The 13,797-nt window shown below is 32.6% G+C and overlaps 1 long non-coding RNA gene across 1 annotated transcript; it reads right to left on the bottom strand.

The window, feature by feature from the left end:
• Nucleotides 1-3,890: 3,890 nt before the first annotated feature.
• On the bottom strand, nt 3,891-6,770 carry LOC110863931. Its single transcript, XR_002549474.2, has 3 exons — nt 6,653-6,770; nt 5,069-5,147; nt 3,891-4,208 (listed from the first exon to the last, which is right to left on the bottom strand). It is a non-coding gene; the product is annotated as an uncharacterized LOC110863931 (long non-coding RNA).
• Nucleotides 6,771-13,797: the final 7,027 nt, after the last annotated feature.

Below are 13,797 nucleotides of genomic sequence, written 5' to 3' on the forward strand. Positions count from 1 at the left end.
TTATATTTATATACTACAAAGTACGAAATTATCTTTTGAGATTTACATCATCATGAAATTTACATATTTTAAATATTTCAAACATTATAATTATATGGTAATATGGTAATTGTTATATACATATAGTTTATTTATTATACAATGTAATTGTTAAAAACATAAACCTATTTTATATGTATATATATATTGTTAGTGATGGATGATGAATAGTAATTTTAATTTTATAATAATACGTAGCTTTTTATTATTTTTTTTATTTTTAATAACGTATTTTTAATTTTTTTCCTTTTTTTAAAACCATATATTTCCTATACCATTTTTTTAATAATTCTTTTTTAGAACATATATTATCGATTAATTTGATACTTTTTTAATAATTTATGTTTATAACTTTTTCTAAAAACTTAAGTACGTAGTTATGCTTGATTTTTTCCCGGACATTCCGTTACAAGTTTTGTTAAAAACGAAATTGTACTTATAATAAAGTATTTATTTGGTATTATAAAACAATACGATGATAAACTAAACCATTCTAATGGTTTGACTTTTTAAACAATATGTTTTATTTTCAAATCACGTTTGTTTTACATTATCATTTGCTCGGTTTCGCCGCAACGCGCGAAGACAAAAAAACTAGTATAAAATTAAAATGGAAAGAGTAAAGTGTACTTAAAATCTCATCAAAATGGAAAGAATAAAAAGTGTAGTACAATTCTCACCAGGTATATTTTAATAAATTAGTGGGTATACTTGTTACCCAATAGGTAATTACTTGATAAATATACAATCGATATTTGGATACATGTTTTAATATCACCAGATAACTAATTTTAGATAAAAAGAAATCTAATAACTGTATAAATATATATACATACTGCATATGAAATAATCATGTATAATAAGAGATACAAAACAACACGGTTAAAGAAACATTTTATAGGTTATAGACCTGCGTATTATATGAGTTGAATAAATATAATATCGTACGTAAACTCATGTAACACACGAGACTATAACAATAATAATTCATAATCTATCTACTATAATAAAAGAAACCAAGTTTTGGACACGTGTCATTCATTGAAGATATCCTCAAATCTATATTTATCTTATATTAACTAAATAAATAATAAATTAATATTAAATCTTATCATACTTTAATAAAATATTATCCTCAAATCTAAATTGTTAATTTAATATATTTTTAAAACAAATAACTCTCTTTCCTACTTATCTTATATTAAATATATAAATAATAAATTAATATTAAATGTTATCCTACGGGTTGAATGACGAAAAATATAAATTATAAACTTGTATATAATCCTTATTAATGAAATGACTTATTTAGATAAATTAGTAAAACAAAAGAACAGTTATATTTTCGTTACTTGTACATGTGATTTGATACTTTATTAGTAGTTATTGTTAATATCCAAATAATATATTTTATCTTAACAAATATATATGGTTAGGGTAAAATGAAAACTTCTACGAGTTGTGAGAACTTAGTGAACTCAACCTTACAAAAGGTTTTTTGATTTTTTTATAGAGGGTGTGAATGAGCGGTAGAGACTTAGAGCGTTAAATTTTTTTGATTTTGGATTTAAGTGGTTAAAACCACTAAAACATAGGGACTCAAAAAGTAATTTACTATTAATTAAATTTGAAATTATACGTTTGATCTCTAACTATACTAAATAATATTATACTTATTATATTATTTGATACATTTATATTTGTTATAGATAATTATTAATTAAATTTGAATTTATACGTTTATCTCTAACTATATTAATTAATATTATATTATATTTTATGTATAAAAATTAATATGTAATACTATTATTAAAAGGGATGACGCACCAGAGAGTGTGACACGTGTACAAAAGGATTTTCATTTATTAGTATTGGAAGATATAACATTTTTATTATTTGGTATACAAAATTATATTTATTCAACTGGTGTAAAACGCGGGGTTTTTAAAAATATAATTTTTTTTTGTTATTTACTATACAAAGTTACATTTATATAACCCGTGTAATACATGAAGTTTTCAAAGATAATTTTTTTTTATCATTTGCTATGTAAAATTAGATTTATCCAACACGTGTAATACACGAGGTTTTTTAAGGATATAATTTTTTTTTATTATTTGGTAGATTTTTCAACCCGACTATACACGTGTTTTTTAAAGATACGACATTTTTAGTATTTAGTATACAAAATTACATTTATTTAATCTGTGTAATACACATGGTTTTTAAAGATATAACTCTTTTTTTAGATCTATTCAACACGTATAATATACAGGGTTTTTAAGGATGTAATTTTTTATTATTTGGTAGATTTATTCAACCCGTTTACACACGGGTTTTTTAAAGATACGACACTTTTAGTATTTAGTATACAAAATTACATTTATTTAATCTGTGTAAAACACATGGTTTTTAAAGATATAACTTTTTTTATTATTTGATATATAAAATTATATTTATTTAACGCGTACAATATACGGGGTTCATAAAGATATAACTTTTTTATTATTTAATATATAAAATTACATTTATTGAACCCGTGTAATACACGGGGTTCTAACCTAGTTATAGTAATATAATAATTACAAATAAATAATAATAACAATAGCAATAAGAATTTTTCTCATCTATCCATGAGGTTTGCTTTTTTTTTCCATTTTCGTCTAGCCCATTAACTTCATCAAAAAAGTCAGTTAAATGAGGGGTATTTTGTCTTTTAACTTATTTAATTTATGTTTTTTTTTAAATCCAAATAAAACTCACCCCATTAATTTATATCATAAGTCAAATATGAACTTAAGGAGCTATGTAAATATCTTCCACAATAATCAGATTTAACTTAATCATTGTGGATATTAAATTACAAAAATAAATTAAAATATAATCTAAATTATATAAAATATAATTTAAATTTTAAACTGTATACTATATTCGTTTTTATAGGTTTATCGACGTGATGGTATAAAATTCGTTGAATACAGAGTTACACAATAAAGGCTTTTTTTATATCAGACACTACATGTGTTATATATTAATAATAAAAATTGGATATTAATCTAATATATTATTAATAAAATAACAATATTGATAAATTAAGAGATACCTATGTGTAATTATTCACAAACAAATTATTAGGTCAGATTAGACAATCTATGTCGACAAGTATATAACCTAATTTGGTTTGATCCGCAATGATTAAAAAATAAAAACTTTATGTCACGTATGAAAATTAAAATAAATAAATAAAATACTAGAGTAATGTAAGATAAACAATTTTATGTATTATATATTTAGATTAGATGCTGGATCATGTAGAAGACAAATTTCACGTACAAAGTATACGCGACATGGAGAGGAGGACAAGTGGCATTGTCTTGAAGGGTAACTTAGTCATTTCTCAAAAGAACAACTTCCCCTCTTGATTTTCAAACGACTAAAACTTTTTTCATACGTTAATTTTTTTTAAAAAATTACGCCGTATTAACGAGCATTTCATTCTCTTTAATTCGAGCAGCCTATTGCTAAAGTTTTTATAAAAAAATTATAGGATTTTGAATACTCATTAGGCCATTACGTGATTTTAAATACCCACCACATACTACGTTATTTTGAATATCTGTTACGTGATTACACATTCAATATAAATCTATTACTTGATTACACATTCATTATGATTTATTATAATTGATGTTATTACAACTATGTTTTTTACTTGATTACTGTAACACCCATAAATTTTCTAAACATTCTTACTATGCGGAATGTAGGCCCATTTTTTTAGCTTCAATTTCTAGAAACAATTATAGTGTCTTGACTTTCGTTTGATAGTTACCATCATTTAAACACTTACATATTTCATGCCAATTTTTATAAAATTTCGGCATGACCGTTCGTAATACGGATAACCGTTACGGTAACAAAACCTGTTTACAATCCATTTTACAACTCTAAACTTGAATGTAAACAAAACAAGACACTACGTCTGACTCATGAAGCTTGCACGGTTTAAAACTACCGAATGCCGAAAAAGGCAAGTAAAACATGATGACCCGTCTAAGTCGGCGATATAACCTGACGGATGGATGAACTGACATTGCTGACCCGATCTCGTATTTGTCGCCAAACCTTGTTCCGTTCATCAGTCCGCGAACCTCTAGTTCCCATTATACCTGAAACCCAACATGCACGTTATGAGTTCTATATATAATATATATTAGATAACTCAAATAGGTGGATTATGATCTATATTTTTTCATAAACTTCCAACGAACTCGACTCCATTAATTTCATAGTCAACTATCGCTTCCAACTTGTGAATCAACATCCACTAGAATTCACAATTAAGCCACCTGTGATAAAAACCTCATTCAACTATTAGACCATTAATATTTATTTCTAACAGATCCAAAGATTCATTAATACTTTACTTAGCCAGAATCCAAATCTTTTTCATTCATGTGGATCAAGTGACCCAAATCTACTTGCTTACCCCAAGCTAAATAATTCGAGACAATAGTTTAACCAGATACCACTGTAATCTAATCCACTTACTAAATAAACATCATGGCTATGATATTTGTACACAACTTGGAATCATGTGCATATGTACTTATTTAATCCAAAGCATCCCATTTATTAAGATTGTGGTTTGGAAGCCACGTACTAATTTGACTTTTAATAAGTCAACAACCCATTATTAGATTAAACGTTATCAACACATCTAAAATTCTACCCTTAGTTTAAAAAAACATAATAATCACCAGGCAAGTCATGTATCCATGACTTGAATTCATCTTACCAATTAAATAGTTTCAAATCTATGATATAGATAATTACCATACTCGTGGGTTATGATTCCCTTGTCCATGGTATTCTCCTATGAATATCTCCAATTTAACATTTCATACTTTAATATTCTCATATAAGTTCCACATTAAACCACAAGATGTTCTACGTATACAAGTACAAGAACCTGCAAACAATAAATCTATGTTCCTGCATACAACTATTAAGTGCAAGAAGCACTTACCTTGACCCGTAAGTAGTTGATACGTATTCCATATGTTCGTCTCGTTGCCTCCCGAGTTCGCGCTCAAAATTGCATGTACCTATCCTTTCATGTCCACGTTTACATGTCATTATTAGCAAACGTTATAACTCATATTATCAATTACTTTATTCATACATCGAGAAATTCTACACATGGTTCTATATACCACATACGCGTGTTATAGTACACATTCCACCATACATTAAATTAAATACATTCATATATGCATAATTACCAATGATTACATAACAATACATACAATTTACAATTCGTAATGCCATAGACCATTACTAGTAGGCAACTGCTAACATACATATGACATAGATCCATTATCACATCATTCATAACATAACCAATTCAACTTACCGTCATGTACGTCATATAATAATCTAGCAAATATTCACATGATCTCCTTATTCTCACAATAGTGTTAGGAAGTCTAACCTTATTATTCATACCTTGTTGACTTTCTAAAAAGTCAACTGTCAATCATACACACTTCCAATCCGATAAACATATAACCACTTAGTCACATTACTTTCATTAATCAATCATTCACTAACATGTATAGCTCAATTCACTGAAAATAGGCTGTTTTGTGACATCCGTTTACTGTACTTACGAGCTTGCAAAAATTACAATCTTTTTATGTGACATGCCCCTCGGAGGGGTTATCACTATGTTAAATTTTTAGAGTCTAACTCTCTACCAAAAATTTATAAAAATTCATTTACTAAGCTGCAATCAGATTCGTCACTTCTAACTGCAGCTTACGGAAAAATTCATTTAAAATTCCTTGTTTATCCGATTAACGAAATTCCAGTTGAAGATTTTTGGAATCACCTGAAGCTACCTACACTGAAAATTTTATATCATAACTCAATTCCTAAATTGAGTTATGACATTCGTAATGGGCTGCAAATTCTGCCAGAAAACGCAGCCTGAACCTTCGATACAAAAAATTCATAAAACGTTCATTTTTCATCGAAAAAATGCAATTCTAGTTGGGTTTGAAAGCTTTTTCCTGGGAGTTCATCACAAACTCAATAAACATCAGTTTTTGACAAGATTTGACCCAGTTACAGCCGATTACATTCGGCTGTAACTTTCTAGCAGATTTAGTTTTCACCCAAATCTTTTCTAAATATCTCTCATTCTAACTTCACCTAGACATTTTATCATACACCTTGTGTGCGTACTATCATCTAAGCCTAATGTACAATCCTTTTATTCTTTCATTCCTTATCCTTGCATTCATTCATCCATATAACTAAGCATCAATAAATTTCATATTATACTTCAACCTAACTAACAAGAATTCACCACATACAACATAATCAATCGATTTGGCACATGATTTAGACATGAACGATACACTCATGTTATCATCTACATCATCACCAAGTGGGTTTCATTTCAATACATCAAATTACTTGAACTTGTTCATAACACATAATTTAAATGGTGATTCTAACACCTCTACATGCACAATTTCATACAATTTCATAGTTTAATCATAGTTTCACTTCATACCAAATCATTAAATTAACTTCTACAACTTACCTCATGAGTAGAAAGTCTAGATGATCAAGAATCTATGTCCATGCATCAGATTAGGGCCGATTTCCCCTTTCAAATTGAAGATTTTTCTTGAATTAGGGTTTCACCCCTTCTCCCCTTCCTCCTGGGTCACGATCGCACAACCAGACACATACTTATGTGTGTGTTTTAATTTTTGTTTTCTTTTAATGTTTTATGTTTTGCCACTTAATATGTTTGGCCCTTCAAGAATACTACTTATATTAATATGACCAAGACTATCCTTACTTATTCATAATTAGCTTAAACTAAAATCTCATGGAATTTGGGGTGTTACAATTACACATTCCATAATAAGAACTCATTATTTATGCTTTAAATTATGTGATTAAATCTCTAATATACATTATTATGGGGTTATTATAGTTTGATTTGGCTAATGTTTTGTATATAATTTATACTTAATACGTGGTTAGACCTGGAATATAAGGTATTCCAAATGAAATATTATGTATTACATGTTTTTGTTTTTATATAATTACGTAATCACTCAGTGTGGTTTTCACATAAAATACTATAATGAAATCACGTAATCATGAAATGAGTATTCAAAATCACGTAGTCACGTAATAATACATAGTCAACTATTGTTACGTAATTACGTAATCACTTAGTGTGGTTTTACATACTATAATGAAATCACGGAATGAGTATTCAAAATCATGTATTCAAAGTCACGTAATCACGTAGTTATGTGTTGGGTATTCAAAATCACGTAATCACGTAATTGATATTCAAAATTCTGTATCTTTTAAGAAAACTATAGCAATAGGTTGCTTGAATTAAAGAGAATGAAATGCTCGTTAATACGTTGTAATTTTTTTAAAAAAATATTAACGTATGAAAAAAGTTATAGTCGTTTGAAAAATCGAGAGGGGGAGTTGTTCAAGTGAGAAAGAACCAAAATACCCCTTCTTTATTTGTTTTTTCAATTATTTGAATATGAGATTTACAAAAATGCCACTGAATTACTTTCAGAGATCAATGGCTCAAAAAGTCACGAATACTTAATACAAGGCTCAGAAGCTAGCCTCTACGTATTTATTAATAATTTGGACATATTAATATGCTATAATAATATGTATTTATTTTTTGTTGTGTATAGATTAATAAATCGTATAATAATAATAATAATAATAATAATAATAATAATAATAATCTAATCTAATTATAATAAAAGAGTCTTTCTAATGCCATATGTCATCTAATTATGATAAATGAGTTCATCTAATGCCACATGACATTTTCTCCTTCAATTTAATAATAATACTAGTCTATAGCCCCGTGTGTTACACGGTTTGACGAATAAAACCAAATGATGGTATAATAATATGATGTTTACTCTTTGTGTATTAAAAATACAGATCTCTAAAGAGTTTTGTAGCGCTTCAAAAAGTAAAAACTTCTGAACCAAAGAATTGTAATACACAGGTCATCTTTGGGGCACCTTGAATTTGTTTGAAAACACCCGTCAATGGGACAAAACCGAACAATGAACTGAGCAGCATATATCTCAAACTGGCCGAACCTACAAATTTGCTTCGGTTTAAGCGGTTCGGTCGACTTCAATGGTTGAATGAGTGTCGCTTATTTTTAAACAACGATGTCCCAGTTAAGTTGTTGGTTGAGGTGTGGGGCTTGATTTTTTTCTAACCAACCGTAACCCAATTTACATTAAAAAATTAATAAAAAATTATGCTTTTTAGTTAAAGGACTTTGGTATTTGATGAGCTCAGCTTAGAGAAAATATGTGTATCTCAAGCGATAATCCTAAGAATTACTCTAAAACACTCTTTAACAACAACCGAACCTGACTAACTGAAAAACATACGGGTCAGTACCTGATTTTAATATAAAAATTTTGGAGACCCGATTAACCCGACCCGGTCTACCAACAACCGAACCTGACTAACTGAGGGTTTTTTTGCAGCTCTATTGTCGTTGTCGGCAAATGAAAAAGCACTTCATAAGAACATCCAAACACCATCTTCTGCAGGATAAACTGGTTTGTGATTACTGATTATCTTATTCTGTCACACAACCAAATCCAAAAAGCTAACTGAAAAAAACATATGGGTCAGTACTCGAATTTAATATCAAAATTTTAGAGACCCGATTAACCCGACCTGATCTACTAACAACCAAACCTGACTGACTGAATAAACATACCGGTTGTCTTTGCAGGTCCGTTGTCGTCGTTGGAAAATGAAAAAGCACTACTTAAGAACATCCAAAAAGCTCTGTTACCGGTTGTCTCTCTGTTATCGTCGCCGATTGTCTTTGCAGTTCTGTTACTGGTTGTCTTTACGGCTCTATTGCCATCGTTGGGCTATTGTGATGGATTTTGGGGCTATAGGTAATGGCTACCTGTTTTGCGACAGTTATATCCCATTGCGACATGTTTTCCATTACGAAAAGTGATTAGTAATGCCTTTTATTCATGGCCAAAACCATTGTAGCAGCCCTTTAGCGATGCCTTTGGGACGAATTGGTCAGTTGCTAACTATTCCATTATATCGTATCGTATTAATAGTAAAATGAGATCTATTCACTTGAATACATTCAATAAACTTTCCATTTATTTAAATTTAATTTCATATCTAATTTAACAATTTCAATCAAGCAAATAAATATATAACTGATAAATACACAAAAGTCTATAGTTTTCCTCTTTTAAGTTGGAAATTCTCGGTCTATAGTTTTTAACTTTTAAGTTGGAAATTCTTGGACTAATTCGAAAGCCGAAGTAAATTGTATTCACTCTTTTAATTCTGATCGAATGAAAAAGATATTTGAAGGGGTATGGTCCCAGATCTCGCGTCAGCATCGACCGCGAGTGACCATTACCCTTATCAAAACCCCCACCAGCTAACAACCTACTTGTGCCCATGCGAGAACGCGTCGGCACAAGGGTTGAATCCAATCTATCTAGTAACGAAGGAGGACTTACATGGAACATGAGAACGGTAGAGTGATGCGACATAGCATCACATCTGGTGTATGAAAACGGAAGTATTCACAGCGATGCGGCCTCGCACCGCGTCCAGTGAACACTTCTATCAATATAAGGAAGCCTTACCTTAGGCATAGAAGAAGATGAACATAACGGTGCGGCTGGCACCGCACCATATGGGCATTTTCGTCACGACAAGGGATGCAGGCAAATAGTCTCCGCGGACGACGATGCGGCCAGCATCGCATCTCGCGTATTTCTTGATCACAAGTAGGAGACGCGGTAACCTCAGACGTTACCGCACGCAGCGATGCGGCTTGCACTGCATCCTATGCACTCAACAAATGGGACTGACACCACAGTGCAAGTGGCACCAATGGCAGTTACCTGTCAGAGCTACGTAAGCAATGGACTGACGTGGCGTAACCTCCACAACCGACAAGTCTGACACACCTGCAAAGGTGCAGCACGTCGTCAGTCCATCCATCATCCTCCTCCTTCACTCCTTGGCTATAAATACCAACCCCAAACCAGGTTTGAGGCATCTCTTCACAACTCTCTCACTACTACTACTATCTTACTTTGCTTCCCAAGCAAACTACTGATTCTCACGCCGGAGAGTGGTAACAAGGAGCACCCCCCACCCCATCCTCCTTGTTACGAGTCACGGCTTGTTTCCTTGTGCAGGAGATCAACCACCGGTGATCCAGCCAGCGATCCTCGAGAGGAAGGGATTAACCCTTCTTGACGAGACCAGTGTGTTAACCCTGCCCGGTTAACCATTGTTTCATCATTGGCGCCCACCGCTACTCTTAGCATTTTCTCATCTATCCTTTTCCCTCTCTCAAGATCATGACTGATCACCAAAACTGTTGGTGCAGTCATCTGTCGACTACGCCTAATGTCGAGTTCGGGTTGCGATGCGGATCTGATCAAGCATGATATGTTTAATGATGACATCATGTGACATCATCAAAATACTATGATCATCAACAACAAATGACAAAAGACAAAAGATAAAAGGTTTGACAAAGTTCATGGTGGCCGTTGGTGATGATTGGACCAAATGAAGGTCCAATGAGCTTCTTGCATTTTAAGGTCCAATAAGATGTAAGTTCACAAGAAGACAAAATGGAAGGTCACATGATATGGATCACTTGTATGTACAACATGTCAGATCGCTTATAAAGCCAAGGTGAATCGCTTTTAAGGCAAACTTGTCGGATCGCCTTTAGGGTCATACATGTGGATCGCTTATGTGGACTGTCTTTGGAGCGATCCTAGATTAGTATAAATAGGCTAGTCTTGCATTTCATTTGTAACAGTTTTCAGATCTGGTACCGAGGTATTGCCGGTTTTCCTTGTGAATGTAAACAGTGTAAAATCAATCTACAAGAGGTTTAAAGTGTGAATCTAGCTGTGTACGCATCCGTTTCCTTGTTTCCGCCTCTGAAACGGAGTTGAGCTCTTCCGAACGACTCGTTTAGGTCGCGAAATTCGATCCTACAATTGGTATCAGAGCCAAGGAGGAGGAGATCTCGCATATACAGCTCGTTTTTCATCATTTTTCTGCTTCTACACCTTTCTTTTTCGGAAAAAACGGAACTTTTACGGTCAAAATCGCTCCAAATTCTCACAGTATGTGCGTAATCATGAATAAACAAAACCTGGAAGCTTTCAGAACTTAAATTGGCTTAAAATTGATTAAAATTGAAGTTTTGTTCGAAAGTTGTTCGTGTTTCGCTGACATCATCGTCAGGTCCGCTCAAAAATAACATTTCTGGACCGCTCTTTGTGACATTTCTGGACCGCTCTTTGTGACATTTCTGGACCGCTCTTACGGCATCACCATAACATTCGTGCCTCGCTCATAAGACATCATTTAGGTCGCTTTTGTGACAATCTTTATCGACACAGTTATAATATTCCGTTTGACAGTTAAGGTTGCCGCCCCTTGAAGATTATTGGACCTTATCAGTGGTATTATCATTAAAGTTTATCTTGTCAGGAGGGCATGTGAATTTACTTATGTGAATGTGATTGTTCTTTTGTCATCGGCATATGTGATATTAATAGTTTCACCGCCCAACTTTGCCACCTTTAAAGGATAAATAGGTTTTTAAATCAATGTGATATCATTGGCCCAACATATGACCCAATCCCACTAGTTGTTGCGGCCCTATCAGAGTTTGTTAAACCCACCGCCCCACTTTAATATCTTGGCCCTATAAAAAACAAATTTGCACCGCCCACTTGCACCAACATAGTTCGGCCCACTTGCACCCACTATTTTTTCACAGCCCTATCACAATTAACGTGCCACCCCACTAAATACAATTTAAAAAAAAAAAACCAGCCCACTTGATCACCGCCCACTATAGTGTAAAGATCCTATCACATTTGCCGTCCACTTTCAAACTTTGATCCTATCACATTTGTCGCCCAGTCATAGCCACCCATTTGACTGAAAATCCATTTGTGAACAGCCCATTCTCAAGCCCAAAGCACCATCCATTAACTGAATTGCATGTCATTTGTCGGTGGATATGATTTGTTTGGCCCATCAGAATATTAGTCCTTGAAAAAGTCATTCAGCCCGCACAATTGGTCAACGTTCTGTCCGCTCAGTGTGTCAACTTTCAGTCCGCACTAGAAAAATCATCAGTTCGAGTACCAGTTTGTTTCCATTGAATTGATAAGTCTTTAAAACTGATTGTTTTTTTTTTTCTTGTGTGTTTTCAGGTATTTCCCGAAGTATCATCTGATTTTTGAAACATGGAAGAGAACTTTTACAATGCTCTTGCTACACCGGTTGATACAGTTTCAGCTGCGTTATTGAAGAAATCATTTGATACGTTTGTGGCTTTTGAAGATGAAACAACAAAGCAGACAATTGATAGATATTGTCATCTGGTATTGGAAATGGATAGATTGAACATTAAGAAAGAGGATGATGAGTGGATCGATAAGCTAGCTGAGGCTTTACCCCAACAGAAGTGGGGAACCTATCTGTTGATTGTAAAACACATGAGGAAGTCTCAAGTTATGAATCTGGCACAGTTTATTCAGAAAATTGAAGAGCATGAGTTGGATATCCAGAAAAAAGCAAAAGTTGAAGAAAGTTCAACAAAGGAAGCTGAAGGACAGAAAGCTGAAAAAGAATTTGATGAACCAGTGACTGAGAAAGAAGTTGAAAAATTAGTGGATGTCGAGAAACTTGTTGAAGTTGAAAAGACTGTCGAAGTTGAAAAGATAGTTGAAAAGGTGGTTGAAGTCATTAAGCCTTGTGAGAAATGTTCAGAATCTTGCAAAGATTGTGAAGAAAAAGATAGAAAGATTGCTGAGCTAGAGAAAATGAAAGAAGATTTACTGTTTGATGTGAAGTATGTGAAAGAGTCATATGACGTATTGAACAGGACAGTTGACAGTTTGAAAAGAGCAAATGCAGAATTTGAAAAAGCAAATGACAAGATGAGTGCAACTTTAATGACAAAGCAAAGTGTCATCAATGACTATATTGAAGACTATGCTAACTTGAAGAAGGAGTTGGAACTTGAGAAGATCGAGAGTGAAAGGATCAACCGATTACTTTTGAGTTATACTACTTGTGATTATCTGATTGATCGTGTTTATCCTACTGTCGCAGGTCTTGAAGCGTTCAAGAAGAAAGAAAAAGAAGAGGATACTGGTAAGAAACCAAGTGTCAAGTATAACAGATGTCCGCCTCCTATCTTTGAAAGTTATTCCCCCAGGAAACCAAATGAGGAACAAGTAGACAAGGCTCTAAACATCAAATTAAAGTCTGAAATCACTGATGAATTACCAGACAATATTGATGTTACATTCACAGCGTCTGACACTGATCATGAGTCCGAGTTAGTTAAGAGAGTTGTCGATCAGGTGTTGGATATGGATGAAGAGTCAAAGTCGGAGTCTAAATCAGATAGTTCGAGTTCGTCTGAGAAAAGTCCGAGTTCACCGGTTAAGAGGGTTTACAATAAAGAATTCTTGTTATCAAAATCTAATTTGAATGACGAATCAATCAAAGTAGCATATACATTGAATGATTCAGACAAATTATATTCTGATGAGGAATTCCCAATAAGAAGTGTCAAAACTGAAATGATCAAACAGGTTTTCAAATTAACAGAAATTA

The sequence above is a fragment of the Helianthus annuus genome, chromosome 6 (genome assembly GCF_002127325.2).
Source record: "Helianthus annuus cultivar XRQ/B chromosome 6, HanXRQr2.0-SUNRISE, whole genome shotgun sequence".
Lineage (NCBI taxonomy): Eukaryota > Viridiplantae > Streptophyta > Magnoliopsida > Asterales > Asteraceae > Helianthus > Helianthus annuus.